Genomic DNA, 20756 nt, shown 5'->3' on the forward strand with positions numbered 1-20756 from the left:
ATGTCATAGACTTAGAATCTGTGAAATTCTGCTTTACCCCGGTTCCTTGTGAATTTGGAGTTGAGTTCACTTATTCGAAAGTCTATCCTATTTTGATTACATATAACTGGTATGCACTTTACAAATAATGATGTAACTAATGAAGATTATCTAATATTTATCTAGATAGTTCGTCTAATAATTATTTCTTTACCCAACTTCTAGTGTAGATAAAATGGCTGGACTCCATCACCACGACAACTCGTACTTCCCGAACGAAGGCAGTGCTGGATGGTTCAGAGAAGAACCAGAGAATGATCATCCACTCCCTTTTGAATGATCACCATGCTGAAGACCTTTCGGATGATGATAAATCCGAACCCGAGGATGAGAACCTACCCCTAGTAGCTCCCAATTCAAACCCTAACCCTCGTCCAGCTCTTCATGGCCCGATGCCTCCTTGGGTAGAATGCTTGGAAACATGGAGTGAAGAGCAAGATCAACCTATGTCGTTTAATGGATACCGAAGCTTCTACCACTCAAGTGAAGGAATCTCAGCAGATAGAGTTCTACAAATCATAATCCGTAGAGTTTCCCGAAACGAAATTCAGGGCAGGACGACTCTACATCGCATCGCAGAGATTGATAGCCAATGCAAGGATGCATACCATCCGCACCAATCGCCTTGATCACAAGTGAGAGATCTGAGAGAAATCATGAGACCATGCTGCAAGCACTAGCTAAAACCCGAGCCGAAGTTGTAGAGCTCCAAGTACGCCAGAGGGTGTACGTGAGATACCTGCTTGATATGAAACGTCAACTAACCGAACTAAGGGTTCACCAAAGGGGTTACCATCGCCAGTAGGAGATACCTTACTTCCTTCTTTGTTTTAAAGAACCGTGTTCCTGTCTATGTTCTGTGTAGTACTTTCTATGTGATTACCTTGTACTGTAAGTACTTTTAGTTAAGTCTTTATGCTGTCAAAGACTTTTATACTCCGAATATGATGTATGACCTACAACAAGGTCAATTCCCCAAACCTATTACATCTTAAACATCAATGATATCAACAGTCAGCTAACTTCCGTGTTACTCTTTGTTCAAATACCTTCATTATACTATCGTTGGAGCCTATCTGAAACCCCATCTAGTCAAGTTATTGGACTATGATAATTTAACCCCGGAATCATTTTCAAGCCTCTTTTAAAGGTTGGATCATATTATCCACCAACCTATAATACCTCGGCTTGAACGACAAACGTCTAAAGACCATTCTACAAACATACTTCTAATCTGTACGAGGATTGCATCATAGGGATGTAGGTCAAACCTTCAACAATATGCTTCTACTCTTTACTTAAGCGATCGAAGTACATCCAGGTTCAACTATACTCACTCAAAAATTCATTTTCTTTCCATGTAACAGAATCATGTCTCCAAAGAAAAACAATCAACCCATCAAACAAACACCAACTCTTCAGATTTATGTAGCTACCTTTCAAGCTGCAGTCTCGGCTGCCGTGTCAGCTGTTCTAACGCACCTCAACGCTAACAACGCGAATGTTAACGGGATTGTTAACAATAATTCCAATCCAAGTAACAATCAAATACCTCAACGAGCAACAAACTACCACGACACCCTGAATCCCGAACCCAAGAATAACAAACGAAAGTTTTGGGCTAAATCTAAAGGAAAATCACCCCAAGGGGCGAGCAAAAGACAACAACATGTGGAAACCTCCTACTACCATCCCTTCTGGTATCGCATTTGTCCCTACAACATGTGACAACCTTCGCAGTCACGACACCAGTTAGGCAGTATGTCGGAAACCTACTGAAATGCAATAAGTGCAACTTCCATCATCTGGGTTGTTGTCGTCCATTACACTGCTTTAAATGCAACAAGAACGGACATACTACCAATTACTGACGGACTCGGACCCAACACATTACTTCAACCACCAATTTCGAAATCTCTCGAATATGCCATCTATGCGGCGTAATGAGACACTTCAAGAGGGACTGTCCAACAGAGAACGACGACGGTGAATCTGGAGGAGTTTGACCTCAGAATGGAAAGAGGCAACAAAGGACCCTACTATAGTATAGGTTCACTTCCAATCGTCAGTATTATGTATGTCTTTTTAACACATGTTTAAAATTTGTGCAACTCGAGTCTTATCTTTTGGGAGATCATGTTAGTTAAGGGACCCTCGTGCTGCGTATACTTTCCTTTTGCAGTATACTTTGTTCGCATCAGTATTCCTGTAGTTACTCTAAACTACTATAACTCTGTTAAAAAAATTACAATATTGTGTTTTGTCTGTAACGCCTTCATGATCAAATCTAGTGCCTTTATTTCCAAGTGATTCCAATTTCATCAAACGATCAGAGTCTATTTGATCCTCACAATACCAGTTTCGTGCGTAAATCTCTTTCTCCGAAATTGTCTTTCTAACAAAACTATCACTTCAGAACTCCGAAGTACTCATGCGTAGAGTACCTCATGTTTCTTATCATTTCCGAAGAAACCTCAGAAAACCTCCCCAAAGTACCACTCATGCAGTACATCAAGTTCAATCCAAAGACCCACCTTTTCAATCTTAAATATGACTTGTATACCTGAGACTTTGATTGAGGAACCAGGTATGAGTTCTACTATGAACTTCAAGATAGAGACAGCCCAAGACTGCAAGTGATCGTGCTTCCGTGAGAATAAACCTAGAAATACCTATCCTTTTTCCTTAATTCATGAGTAATCATACTTCTTTTAGATCTTCACGACATCTAATCAACCCCAAGGTTCTGACTTCATAATCAGTATGAATTGGTTTTGATCTTATGCAAGAGAAGGTTCACTTCTTATACCTCAAAATAGCTTAAGACACAGGAAGTTAACTATACAACACATGATCTTGAGTCAGGAGCAACGGTAATTGCTTTGAAGAACTGGAGACACTACTTGTAGGGTACAAGATGTACTATTCTCACAGTCCACAAAAACATTCAACGTACGTTCGACCAAGAAGAGTTATCATGCCAGTAAAGTCAAACGAAAGAAGCAAAGTCGTATCCCGATAGTGAAAGGTTCGCTGGAATGCTAAGCAAGCAACCAAGTTCACTTAAGAACACTAGAATCAAATAAAACTTCTAATGGTAGCATGATTATCAATTCTGTTTAAACTCAAATTTCGGGACGAAATTCCCTCTAACGGGGGGATGATGTGACAACCCGATATTTCTAGACAATATGATTGATCACAAGTCAAATTTAGGTCAAAATTTAACTTTCCTAAAATCTTATTTAGGTTAAATAAAGTAGTAGGAATCGTATCAAGGTTTTCGTACATATAAAGAACCCTAGAATCCGAGTTATAACGAAGAAGTTATGACCAACCGAAGATTCTCGGCAAAACCAGCAACACCGATTACACGAAAAACATGAAGTTTCAATACAATAGTTTTTAGCCTTAAAATCTAAATGAAAGTTGTAGATAACATTAAACCGTAAACGTACGTAAAAATAACGTCCAAATCTGACTTCATATGAAGAAGTTATGATTTTTCCAAGATCCAGATATAGCAGTAGACAACTAAAAACTCGAAATAGATATCGAGAGACTTTTGGACAAAACAACCTAAATGAGAATCAAAGGTATCAACAATAGTAGTGCAACGATGAAAAGTCTGACGAAAACGGACATCGGATGAAGAAGTTATGGATTTTTAACGGAATTTTCGTGTCCCGGCCCGTTAAAAATAAAGTCAAAATTAGCCGATGAAGTCTAACCGAGAGATGTAGATCATGGTTTCAGCTACGCGTGCATATAAATAACATCGAAAACGGAGCTCGTACGTGAAAGTTATGGATTTTACAAGTTCGGGGTCCAAAATTGGAGGCTGTTAGGCCCCCACGACGTGGCACAACCTTGTCGCGACCCGGCAAGTGACTGAGGGCGTCCAATCAATTGAATAGGATAAGTTTGACTCCCCACGACGTGGCCATACCTTGCCACGACGTGGCACACACCAGAAATGCCCCTATAAATAGATTTCAAGGGCTCCGAGTTTCATTGCTCAGTTCCCTTCTTTCTCGCGCCGAAACTCTGCGTTTAAGTTCCCGAGACCCTCCCAAAGCCCCGGTTTTCACCTTCAAGTCCCGAAGGAAGGTTTTTTGTTCCCGAGAATCCTGAGATTTTCCCGCGTTTTAAACTCTTCCTGTCGAAGTTCTGCTCGATTCTTCTCTCGACTACTTCAACTCAACCATTTCAATCAAGTGAGTTCATACCCCTATAAACTACACTTTTAAATGTTTTATAAATACTTTTATATGCTTTTAAGGGGGGAATACAAGTTAAATACTCGATTATTGTCGTGTGTTATATAATAAAGTTCATTATACGCTTTTCATCAACGGAATCATATGTGATTTATAACAATTATAGGGAAACTTTCGTATGAAAAATATATCACGATCACATCATAACTTTTGAAATGAAAGGTGTTGTTATATATATAAATCAAACACTCTGCTTATACTGTATGTATATGTGTCCATCTTTGGTACTACAAACATACGATTATTTTGGCACGAAAAACATCAATATTTTGGGATACTTGTTGTTAATAAATCAATCATATGGGATTTATAACTAGTATACAAATGGATTTACTACAAGTGTAGCAGTTTTACTAAACATATTACTTCAAATGACTTTCTTAAACGTTTTTACATGATTAAAGCTCTTTATCAAACTGTCTTACACACTGTAATCTTCCTTTCAAACTCGGTTACAAAGGTGTTTTGAAACAGTGGTTTTCCGTGTACTTAAACTGTCTTATCAAACAAAATACTTTCAATCGTTTTATAAACTGACATCAAGTCACAAATTCTTTATTAGCCTTTTCAACGGTTTTACAAAACTTCTTTATGCTTTTATATTATAAATTGCATGCCTCGATATGTATAGTTATTGATATGTGCATATTTAGTGTGTATTAAGTGTAGTATTTATTCATATATTAGCTAAATTATTGCATATTATGGACAAAAGGTACTTAAAAGTGTTAAATTATGTTTTTCAGTCCAAAGATGAAGCTCGGAAGCGAAAGGAAGCAAGAGAAGCGGTTAGGAGCTCAAGAGTGGAGAGAAGAAAGAAAACACCCATAAAAGGCTTCTACTCGTCGAGTTGCCCCTTGACTCGACGAGTCCGGTCGCGGATTCAGGAAGATAAGCATTCGGAAGTCAAGATAGTTATCGGATTACGAGAGGGACTCGACGAGTCACCATATGACTCGACGAGTCGGAACGCTAATATAAAGATAACTCTACAATGCGAGAAGAAAAAAGAATTCTGGGAAGTTTCAGAAGTGCTTAGCTGCGAATAAGAAGCCAGAAGAACCCTAGAAGTCGACCAAAGAAGCTAGAATCCAATCTCAGGAGTAATTAAGGCGTAATTTCACCATTCTACTTAATTCTTTTGTTTTGTCAACATGATTAAGCAACTTGAACTTATTTGTTTGCTGTTATTTACCTTAGTTATGAACTAATTTCTTTAGACTTCTGTTTGGGGATACAAAGTTGACAATATGGTTTGATTGATTGGTAGGATTAATTCCAAGTTGGTGATTAATTGTTATTTTAGCTTGCTAAAGAACCTTGTGTATGAATGATAATTAATTTTCTGTTAATAGGAAGATAATTGATTAGCATGAACATCTATTGATTATCAACCTCATATGATATGTGACCACTATACCATATGTCTAGGATTAATGAATATGAAACTAGGATTAATAAGGAAATTGAGTAAATTCATGTGCAAGCTTGTAAGATGACCATCAAACAAGAGGTTAATTAAGAATAACGAATTAATTAGCTATTGCAAGTCTAACTTAACCCGAATAATTAATCTAGTAAATAAAATTAAATTAAGCAATTGGCCACTGTTTGAATTAGTTTATTTGCTAAGGATTAGGGTAGTGAACACAAACTTAATCACTTGAATCGGTAACCAACGAAAGAATTAATCCATTGCACTATTACCTTAAAATCAACCATAAAGTTAACCGAGTTGAACTAAACAGAAGTTTCTTTCCCATTATTAAATCTAGTTAATTTGTTCTTTTCTAGTCTTTCATTAGTTTTAGTTAGTAAGTTTCTAGTCTTGTAAAACTAGAGAAAAAGCCCCTATTTGCTTAATCAACTTAGATAGAATTAGTTTTTAATTTAATTTGCCGTTCCCTGTGTTCGATACCCTACTTATTTAGCTATACCACAATTGATAGGTTCACTGCCTTTTGTGTGTTATTTGATAATTAAAGTAGGATTAAAACTAAGTGAGTTTTACACACATCAAGTTTTTGGCGTTGTTGCCGGGGAACGGTTCTAAAATTAGCATTAAAATTCTAATTCAATCGATCCTTTGTGTAAGATTCATCTTACACAAAGTTAATTTCTGTTCATTTTTTGTTTAAGTTTTAGTTATTAAAAAAAAAAAAAAAAAAAAAAAAAAAAAAAAATTAATCGCTAATTTTAACTTGAACTCGTCGAGTGCATTCGCCCCGACTCGGCGAGTCTGACGCTGAATCAGATTTAATTTTTGTTCTTTTTTACGCGTTTTGTTTTGTTTTAGTTTGCAGTTGGTTCATGACCCGAGGATCTGCTACGCCTCTAGTTCCCCCTCTTGAAGATCCGGAAACCACATTAAGAAGAAACAAGGGCAAAACCGTTGGAGAAACCGCTTCTTCAAAGAACTCACCACTCAAAAGCATCAAATCCGTTTTTAGCAAGAAAAGGAGCAGCAAAGCAGGAGCATCCAGTGCATCGTTGACAACCGAAGATCCGATCCCAAAAGACACCGACTACGAGACTGAAGACGAAAGCGAGCACACATCCGAGTTTGAAGAAGACTTAGCCACCGCCATGGCTAATATTGACGAAATCCCCATGGGGGAGTGGAAGAAAAGGATGCGTGATGACACCGGCTCGGGACTTGTGCAACCCGCAATCCCCGCTACCGCTACGTTTGAACTAAAGGGCCATATTCTCGCTCAACTCAAGGAGATACCTTTTCACGGGAGAGATCATGAAGACGCCTATAAGCACTTAGATGAAGTAAATGATGTGGCGGATTACTTCAATGTACCTAATGTGCCCCGCGAGATCCAGCTACTACGCATGCTTCCTGTCACATTTAAAGGAGCTGCAAAGGATTGGTTGAAGTCACTCCCTCCCGGATCGGTTACCACATGGGCCAAAATGAAAGAAGAATTCATAGATCACTTCTGCCCACCTTCCAAGATATCCAAGCTAAAGAAAGCCATTGCCAACTTCGAGCAACAAACCGGTGAATCCCTTTATGAAGCTTGGGAAAGATACAAGAGCCTACTTCGAAATTGCCCCCACCACGATCTCAATAGCCAACAAGAGGTCTCTATCTTTTATGATGGAGTGAATGTCACCACGAGGCAACTACTCGATTCACAAGGCCCACTCACCCGAAAGCCACCCCCGGAAATAAAGGAGTTAATTGAAGAATTCTCCAGGCACTCTAGAGAATACCACAACCCGAGGAATGAAGTGAGTCGAGGAGTAGTAAATTCGGTAAACGATGGTATGGCGGCGGTGATAGCTAAACTCGATAGCCTAGACCAAAGAATGACAAAAATGGATCAAACGATCCATGCTATTAGAGTTGGATGTGAAAATTGTGGCGGTCCACATCTTACCAAGGAATGTGATCGAGACGAGAATGGAAATAAAAAGGCTCAAGTATTTTACTCCAGCGGCGATAGATACGATGAAGACTGGAGGAAACCGAAGAAGGAATGGCTCCCATACGAAGAGTACAGAAAGGATAAGGAAGAGAAATATAAACAGAGGGAGAGGGGATATTATCAAAAGGAAGAACCGGTGACGGACAAGAAGACGAATTTAGAAGAAATACTTACAAAATTCATAACCGCGTCCGAGAAAAGACATAATGATCATGATGTGGCAATGCAAGAAACCAGAAACATGTTGAGGAATCAGCAAGCTTCTATTCTCAACATTGAGAAACAGTTGGGCCAACTTGCACATCAAGTAAACGAAATAAGACCGGGCCAACTTCCGAGCGACACCCAACCCAATCCAAGAAATGAGAACGTGAGCGTAATAACCTCCAGCGGTGAAGAAGAATTGGCAGAAACACTAAGAGTTTCCAAGAAGAAGGCAGAAAAGGAAGAAAAACCAGAACAATAAAAACTCGATCTGACTCGCCGAGTCACCAAAATGGACTCAACGAGTCAAGTCGGGAATGAAGAAAATGCCAGTTTTCTGAAGCCATACAATCCTCCTTTGCCATACCCATCCAGAGTCATGCCTTCAGAAAAAGTTCAAGCCTATAGAACCTTCATGGAGCATGTTAAAGCTTTACAAGTCAATATGCCATTTGTGGACACAATGCTCCAAACTCCTAAATACTTTAACTTGCTTAAAGGCCTGTTTGCTGCTAGGAAAGATCTTGCTGAAGTCGCGGAGATATTGATGAGTGAGCTGCCTGAGAAGAAGGGTGATCCGGGTAACATAGTAATTCCGTGCCAATTTGGTAATGAAGTTTCTACACAAGCATTGGCTGATTCAGGGGCAAGCATTAATTTGATGCCCTATTCATTCTTTAAGAAGCTGAATTTACCAGCACCAAAGCCGGTAAATATGAGAATCCATTTGGCAAATAAAACAATAATTCATCTACAAGGCATATGTGAAAATCTCCTTATCAAGGTGGACAAGTTTATTTTCCCAATAGACTTCGTGGTGGTGGAGATGAAAGAAGACCCCGAAATACCAATTGTTTTGGGAAGAACATTCTTAAACACCGCATGTGCCCTAATTGACATATGTGAGTCTACTTTGACATTAAGAGTGGGTGATGAGTCGGTGATGTTTAAAGCTAATCCAGAGGTCAAGCAAGAAGAAGTAAAAGGAATAGAGGTCCAACACGCCGATGTGGCATGCCTTGATACGATGCCATTTGGAGAAGAGTCGAGCACAAAAGAGGATGAGGACATAAATGGAAGCAGAGCGGAAGCTGATCACCAATTCACTACTAAACCTAGAGCACGGACCGCTATGAAATATGAAGTTATCAAATTTAAAGAAAAGGAAGTTCAAAAGTTGGTGAAAAAGCATGGGTTGAAAAAGAAGAAGAGGAAAAGAGAGGCCCAAACAGCTGAGGATGATACAGAGAAAAAGAGAAGGGACGAATTAAAAAGGGCTTACAAGAAGAAGATTCACGCCTACAAGACTAAGTATAAACCACAAAAAGTGAGGCGTACATTCCCGATGCTTGAAGATGACAAAACATAAATGGGAAGGAGTCTAGCTAATGACTCCTCAAAAAGAAGCGCTTGGCGGGAGGCAACCCGTCGTTAGAGTTTGCTTTCTTTTACTCTTTAATTTTCTATTTTTGTTTGTGTTTCAATTTTAATCTTCCAAATCATCGGAATTGTCTGCTTAAGGGAGCGCCTAGCTTAAGAGTGGGGTGAAAAGATTTTGAATAAATAACAAAATTTTAAAAATTAGTAATGTTTTACAAGAGACTCGCCGAGTCTGACCCTGACTCGACGAGTATATACTGATTTTAGAAAAAAAAAACTTGGACTGCGCGATTGGACTCGCCGAGTCTGCCCCTGACTCGACGAGTCGATTTTTATTTACAGAAAAAAATAATCATTTCGAAATTACTTTTACATCAAATAGGGTTTTAACCCTAAAAATTCAGTTTCCACACCACACTCGTCGGGTGCCTCTCTCTACAACTCTCTCTCAAGCATTCAAGAGTTCCTTCAACTTTTCTTCCAAATTCTCAAGCTTTAAACTAAAAAGGTAACAACTTTCTTCTTGATTTCTAGATAGAATGTGATTATAAGGTCATCTATACTTGCAATTTCATGAAAAAAGCCGTTTTTGAAAAGTAATTAAAATCTAGGTTTTCGATTTTTTCATGAATATTGTTGTTTTGAACGTTTATTGTGGCCTTATTACTTAGTAGGAAGTCCCTGAACAAAACCGTTGCAAGAATTTAAAGGTTACATGGTTCAATTTTGTGAGACCCGTCGACCGACTCGTACAGGTCGCGCGACTCGCCGAGTCGGGCATGGACTCGACGAGTCCAGTCGATTTCCAGAAACAGTTCGTCTTATATTCTGTTTTTTCTGGGTCTGGTTTATATGTTTTGCAGGAATCATGTTTAGAAGAGGACAATCTTCAAGTGGTAGCCAAGGGGAATTTCCATGGTTAAATTTCCCGCAAATCGAATCCGCTTCAACAATGCGGAAGTGGAAGAAGAAGCTTTCCGATATCAAAAAGAAGGAGATATATGTACCGAACAGATTGATTAGGAGTGGTTGCAAAATGTGCGATATGAAGAAGAATTAGCTCCGTACCTTTTAAAGGAGTTCCAACATGACGGCGAGTCAATGATATGTGATGGTTGGAGCCGGGTCTTTCGCATACAAGAGCCGGTATATTTGGAGCTTTGCTTGGAGTTTTTCTCCACGGTATCTTTTACCGGTGGAGTGGATTTATATCATCCGGCGACCTTCACGTTTTGTCTTGGGGGCGAGTATCATCAATGTTCGGTGGTGGATCTTGCTTGCCGACTAGGGATTTATGATCAACCTTTGGTTTCAACAAACCTCTTTCGGGCCTTTTTGGCAACCACTCACATGGTGTTCCCCGATGGAGTTACTAGCACGGGTTGGTGGAATACTATAGGGAATAAAGTTTATATCCCGAAGTCAGCACAAGAAGGGAGCATCCGATCCCCGACTCACCGCCTCATTCACCGCCTTATTTCCTCCACCATCAACCAAAGGAAGGACGATGACAAGGTTTCCAACCTTGATGTTTTCTACCTATGGAGCATTATCACGCCCGGCGTCTTTTGCAACATCCCGTGGTGCATTGCTTCATACCTCTCAGCGGGTGCGGTCAAAGATCGCAAAACATCTCGTATCAATGGAGGCATGTTTGTCACTCGATTGGCTAATTCATTCGGGTTGATGAACCGTGGTGCCTGGAACCTCCTGACATTGATCCCATTCTTTTCCGCAGAGCACGAATCATTGAAGACTATGGTGGTGGCCATTATGACATCCCAAATGATGACCCAGTTGTAGGTCCCGAAGCACCGGGAAGGAGGGTGAGATCGCGAAGGGAACGGGATGTGGAGGATGAGCCGCCAGTGATTCCGGTCGAGAATGAAGACGTACCAATGGATTGGTACAATGTAGAGATGAGGCGGATGCAAGACCAAATGGCGAGGGGGCTAAATTTTAGCAACCAATCCCACATACGACTTTTTGACCATTTCAATATTCCACATATTGATGGTGGGAATTATCCATACATTCCATCGTGGGACGAGAGGATTGGTGCAAGACAAAGTGGAGCTGGGGGAAGTGGAGCCAACGATGATGAGGAGGAAGATGAGGATTGATTTTTGTGTTTTTGTGTTCAAACAATTTCAATTTTTTTATTTTGTTTTCTTTTTGGTGTGTATGCTTTGAGATATTATTATGTTTAATAGTTGTTTGCTTTAGTTATTTTCAGGTTTGCATTTTGATTTCTTGCTTAGGATGGTATAGAGATGTAAAGCATGGATGTTTTTGCGTGTGAGAGCGAGTCAAGGAAGCGAGTTTTTAACGTCAAAAGTGTCAAGTCCAGTCTTAGGGGTATGAGCGATTGAGTCCGCATGTGAGGAAGGGTTAACGAAGTTGTGAGAGGCTAAAACAGTTGCCACATACCAAGATTTTTCATTCAGTGGCCAACTCGTCGAGTGCACTAAGCTGACTCGACGAGTCGCTTTGTATTTCCAGAAATTTTTTAGACGGCGCGCTGCTACTCGGCGAGTCCATCGTCAGACTCGACGAGTCATTCATTTTTTGAGCCGAACGACTGCTGATTTGATGCTAATCCTTATACCACTTGCATCCTTCTAATTCCATATCCATTCTTGAAGATCTTATGCCGATTTTCGCATGATTAGAGCGACCCACACGAGACATGGATGAGATGTTCCCATGTAGGAAGTTTATTGAAGATGGAGCTTAAATGAGAGTGATCAACCTATCCACTGCTATCCCAGGGGAGTTTGTTCCAATTCCCTCTTTATTTGTCTGTTTTTATGCATAATATGCGATGAGGGCATTGCATCACATAAGTGTGGGGTAGGGGGTTGGTTACATAATAGTCAAATTTTAAAATTTTGCATACCAAAAGGTTTATTTAGGATTTAATTTAGAAAATTTTGGTAAAAAATTAGGATTCCATGTTAGAATTGTGTTAATAATTGTATGAAGACCCAAATGTTTAGTTGAGCCTATATACGTTCTAGTGCATTTGTGGCTTCCTTATTTCAGTGAAATCATGAGACAAAAACACGACCTTGCTCAGCTTGAGGGATGTAATATGTTTAGCAGCCTAAACCTGAAATGTATCCAGGAAGATTTTTATCATTAGCCAATAAAGGTTGAGATTGAGCGCCCCTGCTTAAGCATGTAGGGATTTGAGTAAAAAAAAAAAGTGAGTTACATGTAATAAAAAAAAGAGAGAATTACAAGAAAAAAAGTTTGAAGAATTTTTGGAGCATCAAAGTCAAATATCAAATATGAAGATCGAAAATTCCGAAGAAATTTAAAAAAGTTGAAGATACCAAAAATCAAACAACAAGGTGGTGAATTCAAAGAAATTAAAGATCAAATTATCAAGCAAGTGAAGAATTCCAAAGAGCTCCATAGTGGTATCGAAAAGTTGTAGTTCTAGATTATGTATGCTTGGGTTGCTCAATTAAAAATACCTTGAGGGTAAAGAGGTTTTCTGAGGATGGATTCGGAGGGTTGCATAAAATGAGCATAGTTCGGGGTGAGTGGGCGAATGTTTATGAGGATTGTGAGTATTTGAAGTATGGGGGGTTTTTAGGAATTTTAGACACAAATGCATGCGTTGCGGTCTTGGCATAATGGCTGGGTTGGATTGGAGTTATTATATGTGATTCTAATGTGTTAAAATTCAGTTTTGCTTGAGGGCAAGCAAAATACAATTGTGGGGTATTTTGATATGTGCATATTTAGTGTGTATTAAGTGTAGTATTTATTCATATATTAGCTAAATTGTTGCATATTAGTTATATAAGAAATGTTTAAAAGACTTAGGAAGGCTATCCACCCTATTTCCTTTTCCTCGATTTGGATGTGGTCTGGTGGGATATCGGGTACCCGTCCGAAGGTCGTTTAAATATTAGTTATACAACATGTGTACATATATAGTCACAAATTTTCCATCAGTTAATTCTGTTCTAACGCTCTTGGGTAGCAAGGGTGTATAAATCTACTTGGACACTCATCAATTACATTCTAGTAAACTATTATAGGAATAGTTTAGGGGATACAAAACATTATTCCTATTACAAGAAATTACACCGGATTCAGTTCATTCATGAGTCTAGACTACCTGCTATATGAAGGGATACTCTTACAGAGATTCCTCTTACATGGATATATTTATAGGGATACTCTTACATAGATACGCTTACATGAGTACGTTTACATGAATACTCTTACATGAATACTTATACATGAATACTTTTACATAGACATTATATGGCAAATTACTATTACATATTATATGTCTAGATACTGTTATATAGTTCTCCTTTCTATCTTTACCTTGTGATACAAACACATCATCGACGAGATATATTGGACTTTACATCCTAGTACCAAAGGATACTTTACGGGATTAACCATTCCTAGAATCTCTATTAGCTACAGAGGCAAATGCACATCCACGGATATCTTCGGTTGATACCATTACAGGTATACTTTAAGGGATTAACTATTCCTACACCCAGCTGTTAGCAACAGAGGTAAATGTACATCTACGGATGTCTAAAGTTAACACTGTTAGTTATCCTAGTATAAAGGGATAATACGTAAGTTAGTTATCCTAGTATAAAGGGATAATACGTAACTTAGTTATATTATTACCATTATCTTGTGACTCATCCACATAACCAATGAGGTGAATCGTATTTGAGTATCCTTGAACCAAAGGATACAATTTCTTATATTAATAATAATTGTCAAACAGTCGGGTCTTGGTACAAGACTACTTTCAAAACAACTAGGTCTTCGTAGAAGATTTCATCTATACTAATAGGAATCATAGGGATTTCTAGGGTTTACCAAACGGTTTCGATTGCTTACAAACATTTCCACACTTATATGAACTTTCTTTCGGAACAATATCAAGTCTTTCATTACAAGTTATACGAACTTTCTTTCGGAACAATATCAAGTCTTTCACTTCCTAGCAGCGAGTTGGTGAGGGAAGTGATATCAGACTGCGGGTAAGTTGTGGCATTCATTAGTATTTTAGTTATTGGAGTGTGGGTGGGGGCCCGTATCTTCTAGTTTTCGGAGTTTGGGCGAGGCCCTTATCTTCTAGTGAGCAAGGTAGGGATTAGAAAAAGGTAGCTCGTCGGAGTTTAGTATGGAATTAGCCTGCATAGCCCCAGAGAGGTGAGACCTTAAGAAAGGCCGTTCCAGGATACATTTGGGTGAGACCTGTGGGCAAGGCTCATATGTTAGTAGCAGTATAGGTGAGACCTGAGAGTAGGATTTGCTTGGTAGTTTGGTTGGCTAAGGTCGTGCAACAGTAGTCATGCAAGTGAAACTAGAGGGATAGACCGCTCTAGGATTTATCCGGGTGAGACCCGTAGGCGGGGCCCGTGAGATTATAGCAGCACTGGTGAGACCTGGAAGGGTCCTTAGGGTCAAGGTAGGGGATCGAGAATCCCAGGTCTTGTAGCACTAGAGTGGCAGATTAGATAGAGCAATTATAGATAGCATAAGTATTCAGTGTGTACTGGCAGTAGCGACCAACACTGGAAGTGGCTGGAGTAATGTATACCATGAAGGGTATGTCCTTCACAATGATAGAGAAGGTGGCTAGTTATAGAAGGTTGCCTTGGCAAGCTTAGAGAACGTGCAAGGAAAAAGGGGGGGGGAACCCTTAGGATGTCCAGCAGAAGTACTAGGGGAGTACCAGATGGATTTTCAGTTGAGCAAGTTGGGTTCTAAGGATTGACGGGATTAGAATGCACTCAAGGTTATTATATGCAAGGACTAGATTTACCCAGAATGACCGGGCAGAAAACCATTAGAGGCAGTCCTCTAAGGATTGGGTTGAGCAGGTGAAGCGAGTATCGGGCAAGAAGGCTGTGAGTAGATTGCAAAATAGTTGGCCATAGCGGACTTCGAGGATGAAGTCTTGTTTTAGTGGGGGAGAGTTGTAGCGCCCTATTCTAAATTATTCGATTATGGTAATTCGGAGGCCAAGGATAGGGGCATTTTAGTCATTTATGAATTTTAGAGGTATTATTCAAGAAGGTTTTCGGCCGGGGTGTGCTATTAGAAGCGTAGGGCTTCTCGCCACCTTTTTGTGGATATAAAGTTTATCAGAAACGGATCTAGAATGAAGGAGTTATCACACTCTGAAGATCTTGACATTTATGGCCCCTTAATGGAAAAGTTGACAAGGCAGTCCCTAGCATGCTCAAAGTGCACGCGTGTGTCTAGCTGAGTACGCCCAGCGTAAGGCTTGTGTACGCCTAGCGTAGCGGGACAATTGATCGCGGGTGTTGAAGGCGTACGCCCAGCGTACGAGAAGTACGCCTAGCGTACGCTAAAAGCCTTTAAACCCTATTTTTGGGAGTGCCACTACATAAAGAACATAATGGCTTCAACCCTAGCCCCCATATTAGCCTCCCCAACTTCAAAAGAAACCCTAGAACGCCCCAACCTTCATTTTGTGAGATCTTGACCTTGGGAAGCTCATTTTGGTGGTTTAAAAACTTGGAAGAGAAAAGAAAAAGATTGGCAAGGAGAAACCTTGGAGGCCAGAGCTTATAGATCTGAGATAGCATCATCTTCTAAAACTCTTTGAAGGTATAAAGCTCACAATTAACTTTACTTAACGGTGCTTAGATCAAGTATGGTTTAGTTTTTAGACTAAACGTGGAAGCTTTATAGCTTAAATCTGATTTCCAGGCCAAGGGTTGTCACCCTTGGTGCTAAATGACTCCCTAGAACAGAAAGTTGATGTCATGAAGGTCCAAATGAGTGTATGTATGAGTTAAGACCTTTTTTCATGGAAATAGATTATTCTTTTTGGAGTTTGAGCTTATGTGGGTCATGCAAGCCATCAAGTAAGCAACTTAATGGTTTAAGACATGGAATAAGACTTGGATATGAGTTTGTAGCTTCTGAATTGGGGTATTAAGCACTTAATGGAAAGATGGCTTAACAAGGTACTACGTTGAGCATACGGGCAGGTAGGCCCAGCGTACTCGTCATTAAGTCTATACGCTAAGCGTACATTAGAGTACGCCCTGCGTAACGCTACCAGTTTGGGCCTTGAGTATTAGGGCCTCGGTGTGGGCTGTGTTTTGGACTTTGGGTCTTTGGGCGAATAGTGGGCTTGGGAAGCCTATCTAGGGTTGGGCCTTAGTTATGGACCATTTGGGGGAGGGGTAAAATGTGTTTATTTTACCCTAAGAAGGACTATTGCATTGAGCTAAGTGTTGCTTGATCTTGATAGCTCGGGGAGCCGAGGGAGCAGCAGTCGGGGAAAAACTTCGGTTAGCAGCCAGAGGGTTATCAGCAAGTTCAGCAGTGCAAGTGAGTTTCCTTTTGTGTAAATGGGTCTACGGCTACAATGTCGGCCCATGTAGTTATGAGTAGGAAGACTCGGGGGTTAGCCTTAGGCACTGTATGCTAGTAAGATATTCCGGACCAAGGTCGGATGTCGGGTGGGTGGCCAAGGATTGTTTTCATGATAGATTATACTTGTTGTATTTGTGATACTTGTATGTACCTGGTAGGGAGGTGAGTATAGGCGAGGTCCCGTATCTCACCAATAGCAGAGTATGCATGGTGTTCCATATCTCATTAGTAGCAGAGCAGGGGCGAGGCCCGAGTTAGGAAAGGAGTGAGTGTGGGAAGGGGGCCGTATCTCACTTCAGTAGGAGTGTGGATTGGGTTCCATGACTCATCAGTAGCAGGACAGGGGCGAGGCCCAAGATAGGCGAGGCCTTAGAACAAGGTACAGTAGTGTATGTAGTTATGTGTTGTGATATGGTTATAAGTTAGTATATGTTAGTAGGCGAGGCCCAGAGATAGGCGCGGCCTAAGGGAACAGATATGTATTCCGAGAGGGGCTCGATGCCAGATGGGGCCTGATGCCGGAGCAAGTCCGCTATCGGGCCATTCCCGATGCATCACGGCGAGGCCCAGTATGTGATTATGTGTATGTATGTGGTAGGTTGGGGAACCCTCTAAGCTTCGTGCTTACAATTTTTAGTTTTGGTTTGAGGTACTTCTGGTAGCGAAGGGCAGAGCTCGGGGTGATCACATGGCACACACCATAGTTAGACAACTTGGGATGTTTACTCTGATAATAAGAACATGTTTTGAATTAATACTCTGAATTTGTGTTATGAATGGTTTTATGTTTTATAAATATAGTTTAAGTAATATTATTCAATGAAATTTTTAGACCGTATTTTTGGGATGTTACAGCAGTAGATTTGAAGAGATGGATCTAGGAACAGAGACAGCGCCCTCCTTATGGAATGGAGCGAGGATTCTACAACCTCGGCGGAAGGGGTTCAGTCGACAAGGCTCTCCCTGTCGTGATACATCGCATTGCTTGCCAAGGTGATCAGGCAAGGGCATCCACCGACCAGATCACGAAGGTTGGAGCCACCATCACAGTCACCGTTGTCCATCTTCGTCGTCTGGATGAAGATCACGATCGGACCTGGGATCGCACCGAGACCCTCCAAGATGAGGTTTCCGCGACCCAAGCCAAGATGAGGGAGTTGCGGGAACGTCAGACTGAAATGGAGAGGCGTATGATCATGGATGAGCATCAGATAGAGGAGATACAGGCCTCCATGATACCATCCCATGGCCCACGGAGGACTACACGTCGTGAGTAGGGCTTATACTACTCACATTTTGTTATAGATTAGATTTACGAGTAAGTGTTGATACTACTCTTCCCTATATGTAGGTTAAACCCTGCGATTAAGTGACTACACTATTCGAGGGGTCGCTATGCTGTCAAAATTTTCCCTTTACAACGATGTATCGTAAACCTGCTTAAAGGTCAAATTTTCAAAACACTACGTACTAAAATATACCAATGAAATTGGCATGCATTTTATTTCATTGGGGTGTTACTTCAAAAATCATAAATTGACTTTTCAAATTGTTTACTTATTATGGTAGACTTCCATTACGAATTTCTTACAAAATACAATAAATCTGAACATAAAGCATATAAAATTCAAATAATCTAGTTCGATGACACCCGACTTGTAACAACTATTGAAGACTCCTCACTTCATCTTTGAACTTTATGGCTGAAGTATGCCATCACGGAAGTCAAACAGGCACAACAACAACACACCAACAGCTCCACCACCACAACCACCAATGGATACAACTATTTTTCAAGCCGTTGTGACAACCGTGGCAGCCGCCAAGGGAAAAATCATCACAAATGGTACCAATGGGTCGGGAAATGGTACCAACAACTCTAACCAGGGAGAAAGCCAAGGACGCCCAATGGGATGCTCCTCCTTTGACTTCACAAATTTCAAACCCATGTCCTTCAATGTGAGCGGGGGTGTCATTGCCCTGACGCGATGGTTTGAGAAAACAGAGTTAGTGTTTGAAATTTGTGCGTGCCCAAAAGAAAGAAAAGTAAAATTTGCAGCATGCACTTTTGCTGACGTGGCCCTTTCCTGGTGGAATGACCATGTCAAATCACCGGCCCTCTTGGTTGGTAACTCGATGAGTTGGGAGGACTTAAAGATCATGATGCTAAAGAAATATTCCTGAGGTACGAAGTACATAGATTAGAGTAGGAGCTCTGGAACCTCACAATAACAGGCTCTGAAATTGTAGCCTATACAGCCAGATTCAGTGATCTTGCAGTACTATATCTCGGGATGATCACTCCGGAAAGCAAGAAGGTGGAATGTTTCATCTGGGGACTATCCCCCAGATTCAACGAATGGTGATTTCTGAAAACCCGACCACTTTAGATAGTGCTAAACCCTTGGCCCAAAGACTCATCTATCATGGAGTTCTCCAAGGCATAACGACCCCTGTCCCTGAGCAAAAAAAAAGGTGACAATAAGAGAAATTTCTAGAACAAGAAAAGGGGCCAGCCAATGCAAAGCCCGCAAAGAAACAAAAAACTATGGCAGTCCACATTGCTATTACCCCTGCCACTCCAGCACCCACCAAACAATATGCTGAGACTCTCCTAAAATGCAACAACTGCAACTTTCACCACTATGGAGCCTGTCGAGAGATATACTGCAACAATTGCAACAGGAAAGGGCACACTGCCCGTTTCTATAAGGCGGTGGCCCAATAAAACACTCAAGCCGCCAATGCCGGTGTAAGCCAAGCACGTTATGGATGTAGGGAAATGGGCATTCAAGATGGAGTGTCTGAAAGCCAAAAACAGAGATACTGGAGGCACGGGAAGAATCCTAACAATAGGGCATGAGGATGCGTTGAAAGACCATGTGGTTGTTACCTGTGCGTTTCTCCTTAATAACACATATGCATGCATACTATTTGATAATGGTGCGGAGCGGAGTTTTGTGAGTCATAAGTTTAAACTCTTTCTCAAGCAAAAACCTCAAACACTTAATGAAACATTTACTATAGATATGGCTAACCAAAAGACCGAAACCACAAATGAGGTACACATAGGATTCACCCTAACCCTAAACAACCACTCAATCCAAATCAACCTAATTCGGGTTACAATAAGGAGTTTCGATGTTATCGTTGGCATGGACTGGTTAAGTCCTCACCATGCCGACATTACGTGTTACGAAAAGGTCATTAGCCTTCACCTACCAAGTAAAAAAACATTGGTCATCTACAGTGACAAACCCGAAATGAACCTCTGAATCATCTCTTGTATCAAGGCTCAGAAGTACTTAAACAAGAAATACCATGCCTTCTTAGCTCACATTTTAGATAAAAAGAAAAAAGAAAGGAGCATCACAGATATTCCGAAAGTTTGCAACTTTCCCGACGTATTTCCCAAAGACCTTCCAGGAGTACCACCCGAGCGGCAAGTCGAATTCAAAATCAAATTAATCCTTGGAGCTACACCCATAGCCAAGTCGCCATACCGATTAGCTCCGGTGGAAATGAAAGAACTGTCGGGGCAACTGAGCGAACTACTGAGTAAAAGGTTCACCGGAGCAAGCTTCTTTCCTTGGGGAGCACCAGTCTTATTTGCAAATAATAGAGAGTGATCATTCTATATGTGCACTGATTACCAGGAACTAAATAAACTCACCATCAAAAACTAATATCCCCTACCCCGAATCAGTGACCTTTTCGACTAACTACAAGGATCAAGTTACTTCTCAAAGATTGTTCTAAGATCTGGGTACCATCATCTACGGGTCCAGGAAGAAGATATTCCAAAAACTGCATTCATAACTCGCTATGGTCACTATGAATTCACAGTAGTGCCCTTCGGATTGAAAAATGCACCCGCGGTATTCATGGACCTAATGAACCGTGTATGCTGACCTTACTTAGATACATTCATGATAGTATTCATTGATGACATACTAGTCTACTCGTAAAGTAAGGAAGAACATAGTCAGCACCTACGACAAGT

This window comes from Lactuca saligna, chromosome 4, assembly GCF_052625555.1.
Source record: "Lactuca saligna cultivar CGN05327 chromosome 4, ASM5262555v1, whole genome shotgun sequence".
Taxonomy (NCBI): Eukaryota; Viridiplantae; Streptophyta; class Magnoliopsida; order Asterales; family Asteraceae; genus Lactuca; species Lactuca saligna.